Source organism: Wyeomyia smithii, chromosome 2 (assembly GCF_029784165.1).
Source record: "Wyeomyia smithii strain HCP4-BCI-WySm-NY-G18 chromosome 2, ASM2978416v1, whole genome shotgun sequence".
In the NCBI taxonomy this organism is placed as follows: domain Eukaryota; kingdom Metazoa; phylum Arthropoda; class Insecta; order Diptera; family Culicidae; genus Wyeomyia; species Wyeomyia smithii.
In genome coordinates this window covers 69,057,619-69,077,750 of record NC_073695.1, presented here as the reverse complement: position 1 = coordinate 69,077,750, position 20,132 = coordinate 69,057,619, and the positions used below count along the sequence as shown (strand labels likewise).

Genomic DNA, 20,132 nt, shown 5'->3' with positions numbered 1-20,132 from the left:
AGTTTACCAGTTAAATTTACCTATTGCTATCGTCATACGAATAAACGTGTAATATTTTTCGGGCAGCATTGCATCAGTCACATTTTTTTCTAGTTTCGATCTGTCAAGACGGCTAAGGCCCTAGTTAATTTTATATCATTTATATTTTATATAATCGAAAGTGTTGAATTATTGATTGAAATCCTTTTTCAAAAATGCTTTTATATTTTTGGCTCAATAGTAAAAGTTTGTTCACCGGGTTGTGGAATATAGTGAAATATAAACGAGCAGTTAAAACAACTTTTCACAAGCTACTGCTTTGCTGGTAAGTGGCATCCGGAAAAATTGATTAAAGTGGATACCAAAGATGTCCACTTATCAATGTGCTTGTATTTGGAGTGCTTGAAGTACTTGTTAAATTGATAAAAAAAGAGTAACTGTAAATGCATTTTTGACACTGAGCGACGAGTGGTTTGCTATGGATAGTGTCCGGTCGGGGGTAAAAATAAAGCCATGGGAGGCACCGTAAACGCCTGGTGAAACAAACTAGTAAATGAACAGGCGAAAAAAGTTATACACTCGCTGGACTGTTTTACGCAAATCCTCAGCCTCAAACTAGTACATATAAGGTGTTGTTAAATAATGGTTTTATCAAGTCATTAAAACAAATTAGAAAGGTCCGAAATAAACTGTTTGTTTACTAACAAATATTCCGACCGGTAATGTCCTATGCAGTTCTAAAGTGGGAAAACTGCTGCCTAAGTAGGAAGATGCCTGTGATTCAGAATAAACTAATGATTTTGAAGCAAAATTCGTCTCATTGCAATAAAACAGAATCTTGGTGTGGTACATGGGTTTATAAATAAATTAGTAAATGAACAGCGCTAAAATTCACTTTTTAAATGTATGCATGAATGTTATAAAATTTCAAGTATGAAAAGCGTTTTACTTTAATTAAAAGTATAGCTATAATGAGAAAATTGAACGTTATTAAAAAGAGTGAACTATTGTTATCTCAAAGGGTCATGTATGTCAAGTGAAATTCGTTGTATGACTGAGTCGCTATGCGTAGTATGGGCGCATTAATTTGATATAGATGGAGAATTTATTATTGATTACCTATACATGCAATTCCATTACACGTTTTTCTTGTCACCATGGTTGAAATAACTTTTCTTTTTTCTTTTTACGGCGACAGACCGATTATTGATCCAATGCCGAATTGAGAATACGTCGCCATGTCACTCGGTCTTGGGCTGCTATCCTTCAATCACCCCTAACACCTATTTCGCGGGCATCCTCCTCGACAGGAAACATCTAACGAGTGCGAGGCCTACCACGAAGTCGACGGCCTCTATCGATAGAGATTGAAATAATTACAATGTTTAATTTTCATTAATTTGGTTTGTTTTATTATGCAGAAGTTTTATTTAGAGTTGCACACTAAAATAAATTGTTATTCGCAGGCATTCAGGGTTCCTTGTGCAATTTCAGCTGATTTTTATCTTACACGGGCAGGTCACGGGCGATCAAATATGCTATGCTCATTCAGAAGTTTTATTAGGTAGTTTTTATCATAATTTTTATTATTGTTATGTTTTATATTTTTTATTATTATTATTTCTTTTGTTTGAGTCATTTATTGCCTTACAATAGGATTGACTAATGCCGTCCTTGAGTTTTTTAATCTTCCTTGTAGTTTTTTAATCTTTTGGAATTCTTAACAGCGGTTGCTGTAATGAAAATATAAATATACATAACAATTGATGATTTTGAAAAACCTGAAAGTGATATTTTGGTGAATTTTTCACTAAATTGTTGATTTACAAAAAAGCGCAATAAAACTCGGACTAATAAAACTAATAAACGGAATTTACGCGGTATTTTTTGCGCGGATTATTCGGGTTTGCAGAATTAACGCTGTTTTTTTTTACGCGGATTACGGAATTACGCGGATTGCGGAATTTACGCGGTTTTTTACGCGGATTCCGGAATTTACGCGGCACGTATCCCTCGCGTAAAAAGCGACTTTAGTGTATATCACTCAAATTAAATGTGACGACCGACGTCCGACGGTATCAATTTAGAGCGCGAAATCACACTACGCGTTTCCCTTTCGATAGCGCTTTTGAGAAACTAAATTCTGGTATTTGTTGTTCATCGATGTGTTAACACGGTAATAACTGGCCATCAATAATTTATACACAAAACTTGCATTTTCAATTATTTTTATATCATACGTCAATTTTATATCATTATACGATTATCTTTCCAGAGCTGAATATCTCTCATTCTGTTCTATTAATGTTAAAATCAATTATTTGTATTGATATTCGAAAAAATATCTATGATAATTCCATTCGGGTTCATTTATTTTGAACTGCATGAAAATAGTATTTTTTTTTATAAATAGTTTATTTGACACGGCACGATACAATTTATGTTTAACTGAGCCAAGTACATTTTTTTTTAATTCTAAATTAGCAGGGAAAAGAGGGAGGCCTTTTTTTTATTCTCGCGGCCGACTACGAGCTAGTGGGGATTTAAGGTGAGAGGAGGGGTGTTACAATTTTGTTTTTAACTATTTTATATTACAGAATGTATTCATTTGTACGTGGTTAACCAGTGATGTTCTGTTTGAGCAGTTTTGGTCTGAGGTGTCTGCGTAAACATAGAGATGCCGAGTCTTCGTTTAAGTGTCTCCAGCCGGGTGTATCATTCTCTTTCAGTTTGTGACAGAAATTGTATTCTAGCAAATAGATAAAAGAAATCAAATTTTAATGCCAGCATTTTTTATAAACCCGTATAGCTGTGTCATGTACTGGAGATCACCGCTTCCCAGAATGTCTCTAACGGGTACATTCGGTTGTTTTCCTCGGGCCCGAAGGGAATCTATAAGCTCAGACCTAACACCACAGTATTCGGTACACGACCAAACAACATGCTCGATGTCATGGTAGCCATCGCCACAAACGCAGTGATTACTGTCTACAAGCCCTATACGAAAGAGATGTGTGTTTAGCGTATAGTGATTGGACATAAGTCTGGACATCACGCGAATGAAGTCCCGACCTACATCCAACCCCTTGAACCATGCTTTCGTCGATACCTTAGGAAAAATGGAATGTAGCCACCGTCCCAGTTCATCTGAGTTCCATGATGATTGCCAACTGTTGAGTGTTCTCTGACGCAAGATGCTATAAAATTCATCATAAGCAATCGGTCTTACATAAATATCGCCATCAATCATCACATCAATAGCACCCACCTTAGCTAAAGCGTCAGCCTTTTCATTGCCCGGAATGGAACAATGAGAAGGGACCCACGCTAAGGTAACCCGGTAATTTTTATCTGTTAAAGCACTTAAAAACCGCCGTATTTTCCCCAGTAAATACGGGGTGTGCTTCACAGTCTTCATCGATCGCAGAGCCTCAATGGCACTGAGACTGTCTGTGAAGGTGAAGTAGTGGTCTATGGGCAGGGTTTCGATGATCCCAAGAGAGTACTGAATGGCAGCAAGTTCTGCGACGTACACGGAAGCAGGAGCATCGAGTTTGTAGGAGGCGGTAAAATTTTCGTGGAAAACACCGAAGCCAGTGGACTCATCTAGATTAGATCCGTCAGTGTAAAACCTTTTATCATAACTAACATGTTTAAACTTATTGGAAAAATTTTTAGGGATCTCTTGGGGTCGCAATTGATCCGGGATACCAGAAATGTCTTGTTTCATGGTGGTGTCGAAGAATATAGCATTATTAGAAGTATCTAAAAGTGCGACATTGGAGGAATCGTATGAAGAAGGATTAATATCTTGAGCCATATAGTCAAAATATAAAGTCATAAATCTGGATTGAGATTGAAGGTCGACCAACCTCTCGAAATTTTCAATTACTAATGGGTTCATAACTGTGCATCGAATAAGCAACCGGTAAGAGAGATTCCAAAAACGATGTTTCAACGGAAGAATACCCGCTAGCACTTCAAGACTCATCGTATGGGTCGACTGCATGCAACCTAAGGCAATACGCAAACAACGATACTGTATTCGTTCCAGTTTGATCAAATGTGTGTTTGCTGCGGAGCGGAAGCAGAAACACCCGTACTCAATTACAGACAATATCGTTGTTTGGTAAAGCCTTAGAAGGTCTCCTGGGTGGGCTCCCCACCAGGTTCCGGTAATCGTACGAAGAAAATTAATCCTCTGTTGGCATTTTTGTGTCAGATACCTAATATGACAAGCCCAGGTGCATTTAGAGTCGAACCCCCAGGTGCATTTAGAGACCCCGAGATATTTAGCGACTAAAACCTGAGAGATCGTTTTACCCGTTAGTAGGAGCTGCAGCTGAGCTGGATTATGCTTCCTAGAAAAAACGACCAGCTCAGTTTTCTCCGAAGAGAATTCGATACCCAACTTAAGAGCCCATTCAGACAAATTGTCTAAGGTATCTTGCAATGGTCCTTGCAGATCGCTAGCCTCGCTACCAGTAATGGATACAACGCTATTGTCTGCAAGTTGCCTTAGCGTGCACGAATTTGCAAGACATTCATCGATGTCATTGACGTAAAAATTATATAAGAGAGGTATTCCACATCAATGGACCATAAGACGTGGGTTAGAAACGTGAAACCCGTGACACTAAAAAGTTGTTCACGATTCCCTGGCCGGATTAGTTTAGAGTGGACTGTATACGGTTGATCGATCGATGGAATACACGTGATTAACACTTAGCAAACTATTCATATTAGCTTTAAATTTAAATTTGATCGCGCGAACTACGAACTGAACACTTCAATGGTCGTACATAGAATGAATGGGAATAGCATCGATGAATCGGTGCTCACTCCATCGAGCTGCTTGGTAGAGAGGGATGTATGTACTCATATTGCCTTGTCTATGTATTCGCGTTCTTATTGTTGCTGTCGTGACGGATGGAACAAGAGGACTTAAACATGAACCCTGGGGAAGACCCATGTAACTAATTCGGGAAGTTGTCGAATCGCCATGTGAGAAATACATATGCTTTTCTGACAACAAATTGAGCAAAAAGTTATTCAAATTTGGTGAAAGTCCCTGCGAATGAAGTTTCGCGCTTAAAACTTCTACAGAGACAGAGTCAAAAGCCCCTTTAATATCCATGAACGCAGAAGCCATTTGCTCTTTTCGAGCAAAGGCTAGTTGAATTTCAGTAGAAAGCAACGCTAGGCAATCGTTCGTCCCTTTGCCCCGGCGAAAGCCAAATTGAGTATCTGAAAGTAACCCGTTAGTTTCGACCATGGGCGCAACTAAGGCAAATTTCTAGGGTGGGTAAGTTTTCATAAACTTCATTTAAAAAAATAGGAGAAAGAGTTACAATGCGCCTATTTAAAAACGCATAAAGTAGTGTAACAGAAGACAAAATCACTTCAATCGGGAATAAATCTCCGAAGATGTATTGAATATTTTGACCATCTCTTTCAGCTGACACTGATTCGATATTGAGGCGAACTAGGTTTGGTAAACGGCTGGGCAGTGCGTACCAGCAGTACACCCGTGCTAGTCGGCATAAAATAGATCCCAGTGTGGTCCAAGGCATAATGCCATATTCTTAACTCCACGTGGAACCGACTGGAATACGAGCAACCATGAGAAGATTGGGGATCCGGTGGGAACTTGGTCGTATGCTGACAGGGAAGCAGTAGTTGTTCTCTTTGGAGAGCAGCTTGTCTGAGCGTCTGTTTTCCAGGATGGGGGCGGCTCGAACAGCGACTGATCCGAAGTGGACGGTGAACTATGAAATGCGGTGTCTCGCCTCTACACCCAAGACGGCGGCCCCGTCGCGAGACTAGGTATCGCAGCCCTAGTAAAGCAGCATGCTAAAATAAACATACTACGAACAATCAAGAATTGAAAACAAACCGGAATTACTCGCAATGATTTAGTGACGAAATAAGGCAGACGATTAGAAGCACGGTACATGTAACAGTAGATCGCTTAACGCCTCGGATGCCGACCGGATCCTGCTGAATCAGCTAGAACTTCACCAGTTCGGCATCGTTGCGCTCCAGAAGCTTTACCGAAAAGGAGAGAAGGTACGGCGAATTTGTGGCCGCAGGGCACAATTTTACCAGAGCGGTGGCACAAACAATGAGCTGGGTACCGGTTTTATCGTGCTGGGCAGGATGCAGAGTCGTGCGATCAAGTGGCAGGCGCTCAGCGACACGTTGTGTTTGTTGAGGATAAAAGGCCGGTTCTACAACTACACCATCCTCAATGCCTACTGCCCTCTCGAAGAACCTCCCGATATAGAGAAAGAAACGTTCTACGCTTAGCTGGGAAACTCTACGATAGCTGCTCGCGTAGAGACATCAAGATCGTCGTTGGGGACATGAACGCTCAGGTCGGTAGGGAAAACATATAAGCCGGTGATTAGCCCGCACACCGTCACGAACGACAACGGCCAGGGATGCGTCAACTTCGCAGCTTACCGCAGACTGGCAGTCCGAAGAACCTGCTTTCCTCAAAAAGACATCCACGAAACCACCTGGGGATTACCTGACCAACGTACAACAAACCAAATTGACCATGTTCTCATCGACGGCTCTTTTTTCTCAGACATACAAACGTACGCACCAATTGTGATGGAGGTGTTGGCATGACCACTTCGATCGAGTCTAGTACGACGAAGTAAAAAGTTGACGATGTAGCTGATACAACCGGTAGTTCTCTACGGAATCGATACATCAACGCTTCTGGCCTCAACGCTCTTGGAGTTTTCGAACAGAAGGTGCTGCGGCCTATCTATTGTGGAGTACAGACAGACGACGGATAATGGCGATAGTGCATGAACCATGAGGTCACGTGCTGCTTGGAGAGAACCCCGTTGCACACCTAGCGAAAGTCAATAGGTTGCGGTGGGCCGGTCGCGTCGTAAGGATGCCGGACGATGATCCTGTGAAATCACTTCTCTTCAGCAACCCTGTGGACTAGGGGGCGCAGCGTGCGTGATGGCTCGACCAGATCGAAAGAGACTTGCGGGTGATGAGACGTCTGAGGAACTGGCGAAACACAGCCCAAAACCGAGCAGCATGGCAACAACTCCTTGATACAGCACGAGCCACCACGGCACTCGTCTTATTAGTAAGGTAAGTAAGAGAGCTAGGTTTGAGAATCGATCCTGGGCACAGTACTAGTTCTCAGCCAATGAATGATGACTTCTCAATTTGTGTTGATTTTGATGCTCTGATAGGAAGTATTGGATGTATTTATATTGACTACAATTATTCTCTGGGAAATTCTAGGGGGGGCTTAAAACTTGCTAGGGGGGGGGGGGGGGGGGCTGTAGCCCCCCTTAGCCCCCCCCCCCCGTAGTTGCGCCCTCGGTTTCGACCCATTTGTCTAACCGTAAGAGGATCATTTTCTCCATTAATTTCCGGAGGCAAGAGAGCATCGCAATCGGCCTATATGAATTGTGATCAGAGGCAGGTTTCCCGGGTTTCCGAATAGCAATGACTTTTACCTCCCTCCAGTCATGCGGAACAATATTTAGCTCAAGAAACTTGTTGAACAAATTCAACAAGCGTCTTTTTGCAGAGTCGGATAGATTCTTCAACAGGTTGAATTTTATTCTATCTAACCCTGGAGCCTTATTGTTGCACGACAGGAGAGCCATTGAAAATTCCAACATCGAAAATGGAGGCTCTTCCGTAGTTACTAATAACGCGTCGCGAAAGGTTTTCTGTTCCGGTACAGAGTCCGGACAGACCTTTTTGGCAAAATCGAGTATCCAGCGATCTGAATACTCCTCGCTTTCATTCGAAACGTCACGGTTCCGCATGCGCCTGGCGGTATCCCAAAGAGTGCTCATCGCTGTTTCCCTCGACAACGCGTTTACGAACCGCCGCCAGTACCCGCGTTTTTTCGCCTTTACTAAGCTCTTCATCTGCCTGCCCAGTGCCTCGTACTTTCGAAGCAGGTTGACAGTGCCGTACTCCCGGTAGTCCTTATACGCCGCGGACCTTCGCACGTACAGCTCAGAGCACTCTTTGTTCCACCGTTTGTTGGGAGGGCGCTGTCTAATCGTTACCCCGGGTATCGGTTTCGTCTGAGCTTGAGTCGCGGCGTCGATTATCAAGCCAGCTAAGAACGCGTATTCTTCCTCCGGAGGAAGTTCCTCGTGAGTCTCGATAGATTGCGCTATAATAGACTCATAACACTTCCAATCAATATTACGTGTAAGGTCGTAGGAAATATTGATTGGGTTCGGGGGAGTTGAACCATTAGCAATTGATATAACGATTGGAAGATGATCACTACCGTGGGGATCGTTGATTACTTTCCACTGGCAATCTAACGCTAGTGGTGTCGAGCAGAGGGATAGGTCAAGCACGCTTTCACGTGCTGGAGGATTAGGTACGCGTGTCGCTTCCCCAGTATTCAAAACTGTCATATTGAAGTCGTCGATCAAGTTACAGATTAAAGAAGATCGGTTGTCGTCGTACAGCGACCCCCATAGCGAACAGTGAGAGTTAAAATCTCCCAAAATCAAAAAAGGTGCGGGAAGCAATTCTGCTATATCAAGGAGTTGCTTCTGTTCAATCCGTGCGGATGGGGAATATATAACGAAACAAGGCAAAGGTCTTTTCCTTTCATATTCGTTTGAATGGCAACAACTTCAATATTCGAGATCGAGGGGAGGTCGATTCTGAAAAAATAGCACTTTTTGATCCCTAAAAGTACCCCTCCACCGTGTAAGTCTCGATCTCGACGAATGATGTTGAAATCGTGGAAATTAAGTTGGCCATTTGAATTAAGAAAAGTTTCACAGAGCGCGAACGCATCACAATTGTATGTGTTTATCAAATGTGAAAATAAATCGAATTTGGGGATGATACTTCTGCAGTTCCACTGTAACACAGTGACAAAATTCCTAACCTCTTTCGACGTATTGATCATCGAAAGATACGATAGCTGAAATGAGGGGCCAAGTTGCTGTGAGTTGCTTCAAATAGGTTTTCACTGTAGGGAGAAGGGCAAGAAGAATGTTTTGAAGGGGATCTGGTATGTTGAATGTTTTAAATATCCAGTCCACAATATCAGAGAATTTTATGAACCCTGTTTCTTCTATGTCTTCTGATCGAGAAATGGGTGCACGAGGGGTTTTTGGTGCCCCAGGAAGCGGTGGGTACTCCTGGTTTGATTTGAAATTAAAACCGGGGGGTACTTGCTTCGGTTTTTCTTCACCACTTCCTTTCTGTGTTATCTTATTGGTCATTCCGCTAGGGGTTATCTTACGACCTTTGCGAGAAAGATTAGGAGAGTTGAGCATTCTCCTCTTCCTAGATCCCTCTGGCAAGGCATAAGAACACCCTTCGACGGGATCGTCAGATGTACCCTCATCGGTTGGCAAAAAGGAAAAGATGTTTCCTGTCGAGGGTGGCTCAGCCCTCTTAAGCATTTCTGCAAAAGAGCGCTTTGATCGTTCCTTAAGGGAACGCTTAATTTTTTCCTCGCGCTGTTTGTACGCGGGACACGCCGAAAGGTCATGCCGAGTTCCCTCGCAGTAAAGACACTTTTCAGTATCCTCCTTGCAAGCGGTCTCGGCATGATTGCCTCCGCACTTGCTGCAGCGTGCCTTGTTGCAGCAGTAGGTGGCTGTATGACCTAACTGCTTGCAGTTTTGGCAATGCATGACCCGCGGTACAAACAGGCGTACAGGCAGACGAACTCTGTCCAAAGAGATGTAGTTCGGCAGTGCGGATCCGGCGAATGTTACACGGAAGGAATCCGAAGGGAGGAATTTCTTCTTCCCTTCTTCGATGGATACTGAATGTAATTGCTTGACATCCAGTATCTTTACATCTTGAATCAGGGGGTTCTTGAAGCAGCCAACCCCGTGACGCAAAATGTCATCGACCGTGAGGTAACCACACCGTCGATCTATACGTCCTTGGCAGGGATGTACACGTGGTACTCCCTTATAAAGAGCTCGTAGCTAGCAATTTCGTTTGCTTGCTTCAAGCTACTCACGACAACTCGCAGTTTGTTCGGCCTCACCTTCGTAATCTCGATTACGGCCGAAAACTGTTTTGCCAGGTCCTTGCCTATTTGTATAATGTTAAGAGGCTTTTATGGGCCTAAAGTAAACTACGAACGGACCTTTCGAAGCATCTGGGTAAGCTTTCACCCGTGTCGCCGGTACCCTTGGTACGGGGCTAGGTAGCGGGGAAGGTAGAGGGGAATTGATGGGGGAGATCTCAATCTCTTCCCCATTTGTTTCCACATCCAGGAATAGTTGCACCTGCATGTCGTCCATTTTGCGGGAGCGTTACGCTCTACCGCACACAAACGATAAATATTCGAATGTGGGGGGGTGGGGGGATCAAGTAGTTGATATTAAATTTTAAAAACAATTTTTCAAACTACAATGGATCAAAATAAAAAAAAGACAGTAATACTAATACTAATAACAATAGTAATAATAGTAATAATAATAATAATAATTATAACAATAATAATAATAATAACAATAATAATAATAATTATAATAATAACAATAATAATAATAATATTAATAATAATGATAAAAATTCTAAAGTGAATACTTCACCGAACGTCTAAGTCACGACCTCACGGCTGATAGTTGGATTAATCGAGTGTCTCCGCAGAACAAACAATGACGATCCAGCTTCGTGTTGTGACACAGTGGCCGTATCTTACACTCGACCTTGTAGATGCCACTTGTAGTTGACTTCCACTCGCTCGATCGTATGATGGTCCGTGCTGCTAGCGGGGTAACAGCGGTGCCGGAGAATTATTCTTGCTGGAATATCAGCTGCGTATCAGATCACTGGCGGGGTAGCCTGCCCCTACCAGTGTGCAGAAGATGTTTCTGCCGATATATTGCAGGCTATTGTTATCGCACACAAGAACTAATCGAAAAAAAAACACCCGTACGATAACTCGTGTATTGTTATTTTGCGAATCAAACGGAGATAAACAATTTGCGTCTAATCAAGACGAAAGCAAAACAACGAATGAAAATAGTATTTCCGTTATATATTACATTGAACTTTGCAGACCTCTTGTGATTAACTGAAATCGACCAGTTCCGAAAGCATCAACCAGCGAATATCTTTCACCGACACGTATTCGATGATCTTATACCAGCGTCCCAGAGACATACGACCTGCCGACTCATTTTCTCGAATCGGACAGAACGTTAGGATGTTATTAACGGTAGCTTGCGAAAAAAAAATGAAACTTCAGGTATACGTCATGTTGGATATACCTCGTGGCATGCGCGAAGAAAAAAAAATCAAAATCCATTTTGATGCCGCTTTTACGGGAAAGTTGTAATTTTTTACAACTTATTTTATCGTTATAGCATACGCAGGTATCAAGAGGTTCTAATAAATGACTAGCTTCGCCGCGATGGAATGAACTGCTGCATCTGGTTGATGACACGATAATACTGGACGGCGCAAATCTTTCACCGACTATCTCACTAACCGCCAAACAGATGGATTTTGCTGCCGGAGCCAAAATTGGAACCCGAAGTTGCTTCATGGAAACACAGAAATAACAGCTGATAATATGTGAAAATGACATAGGTATATTCAAATAATATTGATGCAATGAAAAGTTTACTAATATATGCACAGTTACAGATAATAGCGATGAGACCATCAGAAATGCATCATAGAGCGTAATAGCATAAGCATACTTTTGGCTCTCCTGAAGGTAATTTTTTGAAGCGACACGTTATTATTACCACTCATCAACTTTTAACCTTCAGGTAACCAACTTTTTGGGAGACAAACGTGCTGAACGCGGCTCACATTAAACCTTCCTTATCTACATTAGTCTGAGTTGACAGCATTTTGCGCCGATATTAACATTATTGCTACCATTTACTGCTGGTGTCCCGCTACACCATGGATAAAGGCGACATTGTTCTGTTGGAGAATAAAAAATGAAGACCGGCACCAGATTCAGAAATACCGAATACCGAAATCAGCCACCAATGCACGAATCACTTCTGACTTCGACGTCATTAGCTTCAAGCTGCCGATATAAGAGTTGGTCACTTTAACGTAGTTCAAGATTCACAACTAAAACTAGCTACTACTGCAATTTTACGGAAATTTACAGAAAAACTTTAACAAACTATTATGAAGCATGTTTATATGCTTACATCACGCATGGTTTATGGTATACCCGAAGGTAGTTTATGAAAACGACTGATGATTCTTAAACTTATTAAATTCCTTCTTTTACGCAAGCGGGTTTAAGGAGCCAAACAGCCAGCCAATCGTATTCCGGGAGTATATCCATTCATCGTTAGTTATAATCATGGAATAACAGCTGATAATTTGAGAAACTTAAATAGGTATTTTTAGTAATATCAATGCTATGTAGAGTTTACCAGTATGTTCGCAGTTTCAGATACTGATAGCGATAGGCCATCAGGAACTCACCATGAAGCGTAGTGGCAAAAGCATACTTTTGATACACCCGTAGGTAGGTAATTTGTAAGAGTGACACGTAATTATTGTCATTCATTAAATTTTACTTTCAGGGTGACAAACCATTCTTATCTTCATCGAACAAACCTGACAGCCTTTAACGCCGTTAGAAGTCTCAGTCATCCGCATCACCCGATCGAAATCGATGAAAAGATATACTAGAAATGTTCACAACATAATAAACTTCAATTTTACGGAATCTGCAAAAACCCGAACAAACTATTGTGAAGCATAGTGACATAAACATATTTATGGCCCGCTAGAAGGTACTTTATGAAGCGACTCGTAATTCTTGGAACTCATTTGATTTCTACTTTTAGGTAAACGGGTTTTGAGAAGCCAAACGGCTCGCCTATCATATTTCGGAAATATATTTATTTATTGGTACTAACTATTTTATAGAATTATTTCTTGCGTAGGGCTAAAAATGTACTAAAATCCATCTGCTTGAAGCATTATTTGTATCTTTGTAACTTAAAATGTTATTCTAACTTTCTAACTTAAGTTATAATTAAACTAATTCAAACATAAAACCAACCAAATTTTCAACCGACTGTTTAATTTGGTTCAGACAACAAATACATGGTCAAAACAACAAGTTTTTGTTGGCATCTGAAATCTATTACTATTCTCTTGTTATACGAACAATTGAGTCGATGGTTCATTATAACTAAACATGGTCATCATGACAGTTTCAAAGTATAAAAAAAGCTTGTCATCTTAACCATACATGGTCGATTTCACCATTCAATTTTTTGTCTTGGTATTGTTGTAATAACCACAGAATTGTTATCTAAACCGTATAAAATAGTCGGTTGAAAACCACCGATCAAATCTGCTCATGCTGACCCCTAAAATAGTAAAAATTACCATGTTTTTTTTCTGTGTGTAGTGAAAAAAGCAACAGCAAGCGAAAACTTGCGTGCTTTTATATTCTGTCAGTTGCAGCCAATTTTCACTTCGCTCGGGGTGTAAACTCGGGAACTTCGCTTCACTTAAACTGTAAACTGCAGGATGATGAAATACCTCCGTGTTCCACAAACGGGTTTTCACGACAGATTTCGCAAGCGAAAATTTACTTGGAACTGTAAACTATGCTTTATTCACAAGCAGGTTTACCACATTTAAATCTGTGTTTTCCCTTGAAAAAATCTGAACATCTGTATCTGGAACAAAAATATCTGTAAAAAAAATCTGTGTTGTTTAAACACAAAGAACTTTGTATTTTTTAAGTTTTTATTTAAAACGTGTGAGTTTTTTTTTATTCTCGCTTATTTTCCGTCGGTCTAGTTCCGCCACTGTTGTGGCCAATCACCGACGCCCAGGGAGGCGACTCCACACCCAGGAGCCTAAGGCTAATGACATACTGAGGCGTCAAATGAAGCGAAGCAAAAAGCGTCGCAAAAGCGTCAGAACTACTTCTTCGAACGTCTATATGAAACGCTCGAACCGGTCTTACTGGAGCGGCAAAGACGCGTCGATAGAGGCGGCGAAACAGAACGAGTAGTGTTTTGACGCGCGTATATGTACGCGGTAATACCATATTCAGACTAAATCTTTTGTCGCCAGGTGCTTTATATTTGCTTTGTTTTGGTTTACATTTTCGTTTAGAAAATGTTAAAATGTTCAGAAGAGGGTTGTGCAGAAAAACCATGTTCAGACTAAACCTGATATCGCCAGGTACTTAATATTTGCTTTATTTTGGTCTTAAATCTTAAAAAAGAAAAAAGTAGGATAGAAAATACTATCGGGAAAATTGTTCAGGTCGTCGGGAAAATAGCACTGATATTATTGATTGATATTGTTGAGTTTTGATTTGAATGGCCAGAAATCTAGCATGCTAAACTTCTTTGGTCGCGAAAATGCAAGCCGCTGAGTAACTAGCTGTGCTCTCATTGGTTATTCAAATCCTAACAGATATTATAAACTAGTTGAACGTTGCTCGGGGTCAACGGGTTTAAAATTTAGGATAATTTCTTATTTTTTTTACTACGTCTGTAGCGCAACTCACTTCAGTAATATTATTTTATTTCATAAAAAAATCTCTGTTTACTAAAAACGTAATTTACCGTGCTTGAAGAAGCAAAAAAATCTTCATTGGACGAATTCATATTTCCTTTAAACAAAACCGCTATTGGAATCTAGGAATATGACAACACAACCCATTTGCGACGCTCGCTCCAGTATGTCATAGGAAGCTTCACCCAACGCTTCTGTTTATTCCGCTTCTCAAACGCTCAACGCTTCGCTTCATTTGACGCCTCAGTATGTCAGTAGCCTAACTCACGACCCGTTTATTAACGGACCGGCGCCAACGGCGTTACTTCCTCATGCGATGGAAGGCGTGATCCCAGAAATTTTTCGCCTCAGAAAATCTCCCGATGTCGCCTAGAATTGAATCTAGACCAGTTGGGTTGGTTGTGCGTGGATCACGCCACCTCACAACCATCGACACCTATGTCGGCGGTGGGATTCGAACCCAGGCGTCGAGCGTGGTTGGCGGAGACGTTACCAACCACACTAGGCCCCCGCTCTGTGTGAGGAGTTAAAAATATGTTCAATTTGCTCAATATTTAATAAAATAAAATTTGGATTGTTTTAAAAAATTAATGTCAATTTCGAAAAATCTGTCAATCTGTACTTTTCAACGAAAATCTATATATCTGTGTACAGATTCTGTACCGCTACTTCGGCCAAAAATCTGTAAAATACAGATTAATCTGTACATGATGCATCCCTGTTCACAAGGCGCATCATATCGCATATAGCAAAAACATCATATCAAGAAGACTGGGAACTCTGCCTGAGAATGAGCGACAGTTTTGGCAGCGCAGTCTTTTAAGTAAAAGTGAAACTGACGCATACTAGTGTGTGTACTGGCGATGCGAATGCAAGTCGAACGCACAGGCTGCACCACCGCATACGCACACTCTGGCTACTGACATACTGAGGCGTCAAATGAAGCGAAGCGTTGAGCGTTTGAGAAGCGGAATAAACAGAAGCGTTGGGTGAAGCTTCCTATGACATACTGGAGCGAGCGTCGCAAATGGGTTGTGTTGTCATATTCCTAGATTCCAATAGCGGTTTTGTTTAAAGGAAATATGAATTCGTCCAATGAAGATTTTTTTGCTTCTTCAAGCACGGTAAATTACGTTTTTAGTAAACAGAGATTTTTTTATGAAATAAAATAATATTACTGAAGTGAGTTGCGCTACAGACGTAGTAAAAAAAATAAGAAATTATCCTAAATTTTAAACCCGTTGACCCCGAGCAACGTTCAACTAGTTTATAATATCTGTTAGGATTTGAATAACCAATGAGAGCACAGCTAGTTACTCAGCGGCTTGCATTTTCGCGACCAAAGAAGTTTAGCATGCTAGATTTCTGGCCATTCAAATCAAAACTCAACAATATCAATCAATAATATCAGTGCTATTTTCCCGACGACCTGAACAATTTTCCCGATAGTATTTTCTATCCTACTTTTTTCTTTTTTAAGATTTAAGACCAAAATAAAGCAAATATTAAGTACCTGGCGATATCAGGTTTAGTCTGAACATGGTTTTTCTGCACAACCCTCTTCTGAACATTTTAACATTTTCTAAACGAAAATGTAAACCAAAACAAAGCAAATATAAAGCACCTGGCGACAAAAGATTTAGTCTGAATATGGTATTACCGCGTACATATACGCGCGTCAAAACACTACTCGTTCTGTTTCGCCGCCTCTATCGACGCGTCTTTGCCGCTCCAGTAAGACCGGTTCGAGCGTTTCATATAGACGTTCGAAGAAGTAGTTCTGACGCTTTTGCGACGCTTTTTGCTTCGCTTCATTTGACGCCTCAGTATGTCATTAGCCTCTGTCTTCGCAGCGATGTAATTGCCAGCACTTTCATAGCAAACTTCCACCTTTATTAGATGAAGTGCGCTATTTGATTTGACGCTTGTCATTTGTATGGGATCAATCCAGAGATGCCAGTCTTCTTGATATAATGTTTTTGCATATAGTGAGATATTTATACTGGGCTTCAGATGCGCTTTACAGCGGTGGATAGCGACACCACACTTTGCTTTACCATTCAGCATAACGAGGGGTTTAATTCGGGGCACAATTTTACACACTTTTTTCAGACTTTTTGTTCGTCGCTTGTTAGGGCCTAAACCGAGCCTTTGGCATCCCTATACCGAGTAACAGTGAATGACAATGAACTCATTTCCTGGGCTCAAATTAATTTGTGCCCACTGTCAGCAGTAAGATAAAGATGTATGAAAAGAAGCGGTGATATGCTATCTCGTTTTTACATATGTTGAGATGTTAGTCCTTGAAACATGGCGTGATGCCAAAGGGGTGGCCTAAACACAAAAAAAAAACACATGCTCATACCAAATGCTCATTACACATGAATACCAATAAACCAACCCAATCATTTTAACATGTCGACCCATATTGATTTTTAACAGAATCCACGATATTTTGACGTGTTTTAGCATTTGACATGTTTTAGCATTGTGATCTGAGTGTGTAAAGACTGATTTTGGTATGCATGACATGGCAGACCGAAGTGTAAGACACTTGATTTTGTGCTGTTAGTGCACAGCAACGCAAGTGTATTCCACTTAGATATGAAATGTTTCATCTATTAGCATAGAAGTTAGTGGAATTCACTTGGCAGTAACGTGTCGATTTTTTATAGTGTACGTTTGCGTTGCGTTGGTAATAATTTGATAAAAAAGGTATGGGCCAACTGTCAAATTGCCGCAAATTCAACCACAACGTATCCATAAGTTGGGGTGAATAATATTTTGTAGTGCTGCAAAAATGTAAATTTCCAAACTCAACATTCATGCGAGGTGAAAAACATATTCAACATTCATGCATTTTCAACTTTTCAAAAAATAATAGTAAATTTAATCCAGCTTTCCACGAGCGGTAATGGCGGACAGTACACGCAGCCCATTTTGACGTTTTCTGAAGGTCGATGAATTTTCGCCCATTGTTTGTTGAAGTTGCCAGGCTACGTTACGACGTTGTTATAAATATTCAACCGGGTTATAGGAGCATACGCAGGCGGAAACAACATGTATGTTCAAACTGCACAAATATTTAACAATTGCTCAATGGCAATAAATGCGTGCTTCGTACATAACCCACACTGACTGATATCTTGTGATATCCAAAGTTGAATAATATGACGCCATGTTAAAATTTGCCATAGATACATTACTCCAGTCGAAAGGTCTTTTTCATTATCTCTAGCTGAAGAAGTGACAGACTTTGCCGATATTGACCACGCATGATACAAATTCAATCGTTTATTCTTGTTACATTCTGAATAACTATCATTCTTTTTTTTTTTTTAAATTTAAGACCCTGACAACTATCTGCAACTCGTTTGAAAATGTTTAACCAATCATGTTGGTGTCTTCTACACGGAAAACAAAATCAACCCAACCGGTGGGTACAAACTACCTGAAATGATGTAAACATTATACAACTTACGTGTTGGGTAATTTTGTAATGCGAACGCTGTGTCATTTCAACTTGATAGATTTTAAACATGCTCTTACTCAATGGCGGTGTTTTGATAAAAAGCCAACGTGGAGTAGTTTGAACCCAACATTGGATGAAAATTCAAACTGGTTGAAAAATTGAAAACACGTGTGATGAGATTGATTTCGTAAAAGTGGCAAATATTAGTGAAAATTTGTGGTTTTAAGTGACGAACGGTTTATGTGCATCTGTTTGTTAATAATAGCCGTCAATTAAAAACAAGATTAACAATGAATTGTGAGAATGGAGCAGAAGCGGAGGCGCTAGCAGGGAAAATTGATGAACCAGTGATCCCGAATTGGGAGGTACTTAAATAAATACTAAGATAGATTTTATAGATTGTTTTACAATTATTTTCTATTTCCAAATAATGTTAAATCAATTGAATGAAACTACCAGCATGAGCATGAGCATGGTGAGCATGATTGACCGCCCGCGGTTGATACTCCGTTATTGCCAGATCAGCTGTAATTACACAGAGAACCAACAGATGATGCTTGGGGCTAACATTCATCCTCAATGTGTAAAAACTGGTGACCTTAATCTTTATATTAGGCAATACCAGCGCCGGCCGCATCCGAATGCAGGTCAAAGATCCGTGATCCAAACTCATCCTGTTTGATGATTTATTATCGCAACAATAGAGCGCACGCGAGAATATCGGGCATATGGCCAAATTAAGGCAAACTCAAATAGTTGTACATCTACGTGTTTGTGATCTTCCTCATACTAAAATCTATTGCACGTTATTTATCTATCTGTATATAATACGATCACATGAAGGTATCGAAGCGGAGTCTCTAGGGGTACGGTCACTCGAATACTTTACTTTCTACCTAACAGATCGAATAAGGACGTCTCTCGTAAATTCTATTCGACGAATCTTTTCTTAAAAAAACGATACTATTCCGCGAAAACACACCCGAACGACCTAAAGTCACGAATATTTTAAATTAAAAAAAAAACAGGTGGAGTCGTCGTTAATCATCAAATTTAGGTACCTATATGAGTAAAAATGAGCTGCACAAAATTTACCGGATCAGCTAGATTACAACATAGCCTCTAGCAACTTATAGACGATCTCGTTAACACTACGCGCGCCGTACACACGGATAGCAATAAAACTCTTTTTTATGCGTTGATTGATAGATAGCAAATCTGATCGTGTTTTGTGTGAACAATCTTTCGGGAAATCATTGTCAATCACAAAAAATATTCTCATTACAGTACGGAAACCGACGCAAGGACAAAAAGGTTGTAGTAACACGGTTATCTTTTTCGTCGACGCAAGAGATAATATTCCTATTAAATATAAAATTTGGCAGCATTCATGCATCCAAAGCCCGGAAATAAATTAAAGTTGTACAATAACACAACAATAAAACACTCCTAATAAATTTGCAAAAAGCCATAGTAAGCATTATTATTTCATAGTTTTGAACCTATGTCTACTCTGAAAATTTTACATAATTATCAAAAATTTGCGTGGAAGCAAAAACAAGATATTCAAAAGCTCGAGAAATCGTAAATAGAAAAAATAGATAATGCCTAACAAAATAGCATTAGCGGATAGTTTCCAATGTGGAATTGCAAAGATAACGAAACGCTAAACTGCGCGCGCTTATTATCTCATTAGCTGAGAAAAAAAGTACTGTTTATACCAGTTTTTCTTTGATACTTCACTTATATTTACTATAGTAAAAACATTCACCATACCTGTGAGTAGCTTCAATCAACGTAAACATTGCCTCGTCACGTTTCTCATGCCTAAAACATACCTTAACCTACTGCCATCAGTAAGCATAACATTGAATAACATATTTCATTCTGAAGCTATCCTAGGGCAGCTTCCGAGCCCGACAAACCGCCACACAGGAATTCGCCTACCTAGATAGTTTTTTGCACTATATTTTTTACACGGATTAGCACTATTGCAAACCCGTATATTCTGACATTTTGTCATATACACGCATGTCCAACGCGGCCGGTTTGCATAAGATCACCACTCATACACCCACTTTTTCTTTTGCACATAACACACAGAAGAAGCTACTGTTTATTCGGTATGCATGCATAAATGAACACTTTACACAAGAAT

The 20,132-nt window shown here is 40.4% G+C and overlaps 1 long non-coding RNA gene across 3 annotated transcripts; it reads left to right on the top strand.

Annotated features, from left to right (window-relative positions):
• Nucleotides 1-111: 111 nt before the first annotated feature.
• Nucleotides 112-12,942, top strand: LOC129723035 (uncharacterized). 3 transcript variants are annotated; one of them, XR_008727701.1, is made up of 8 exons: nucleotides 112-304; nucleotides 11,343-11,568; nucleotides 11,626-11,698; nucleotides 11,754-12,181; nucleotides 12,241-12,347; nucleotides 12,398-12,478; nucleotides 12,537-12,749; nucleotides 12,804-12,942. It is a non-coding gene; the product is annotated as an uncharacterized LOC129723035 (long non-coding RNA). The 3 variants fall into 3 exon arrangements; XR_008727702.1 differs by lacking the exon at nucleotides 112-304 and adding an exon at nucleotides 10,551-11,224 and having other exon boundaries at nucleotides 12,404-12,478; XR_008727700.1 differs by lacking the exon at nucleotides 112-304 and adding an exon at nucleotides 10,551-11,224.
• The last annotated feature ends 7,190 nt before the right edge of the window (nucleotides 12,943-20,132 follow it).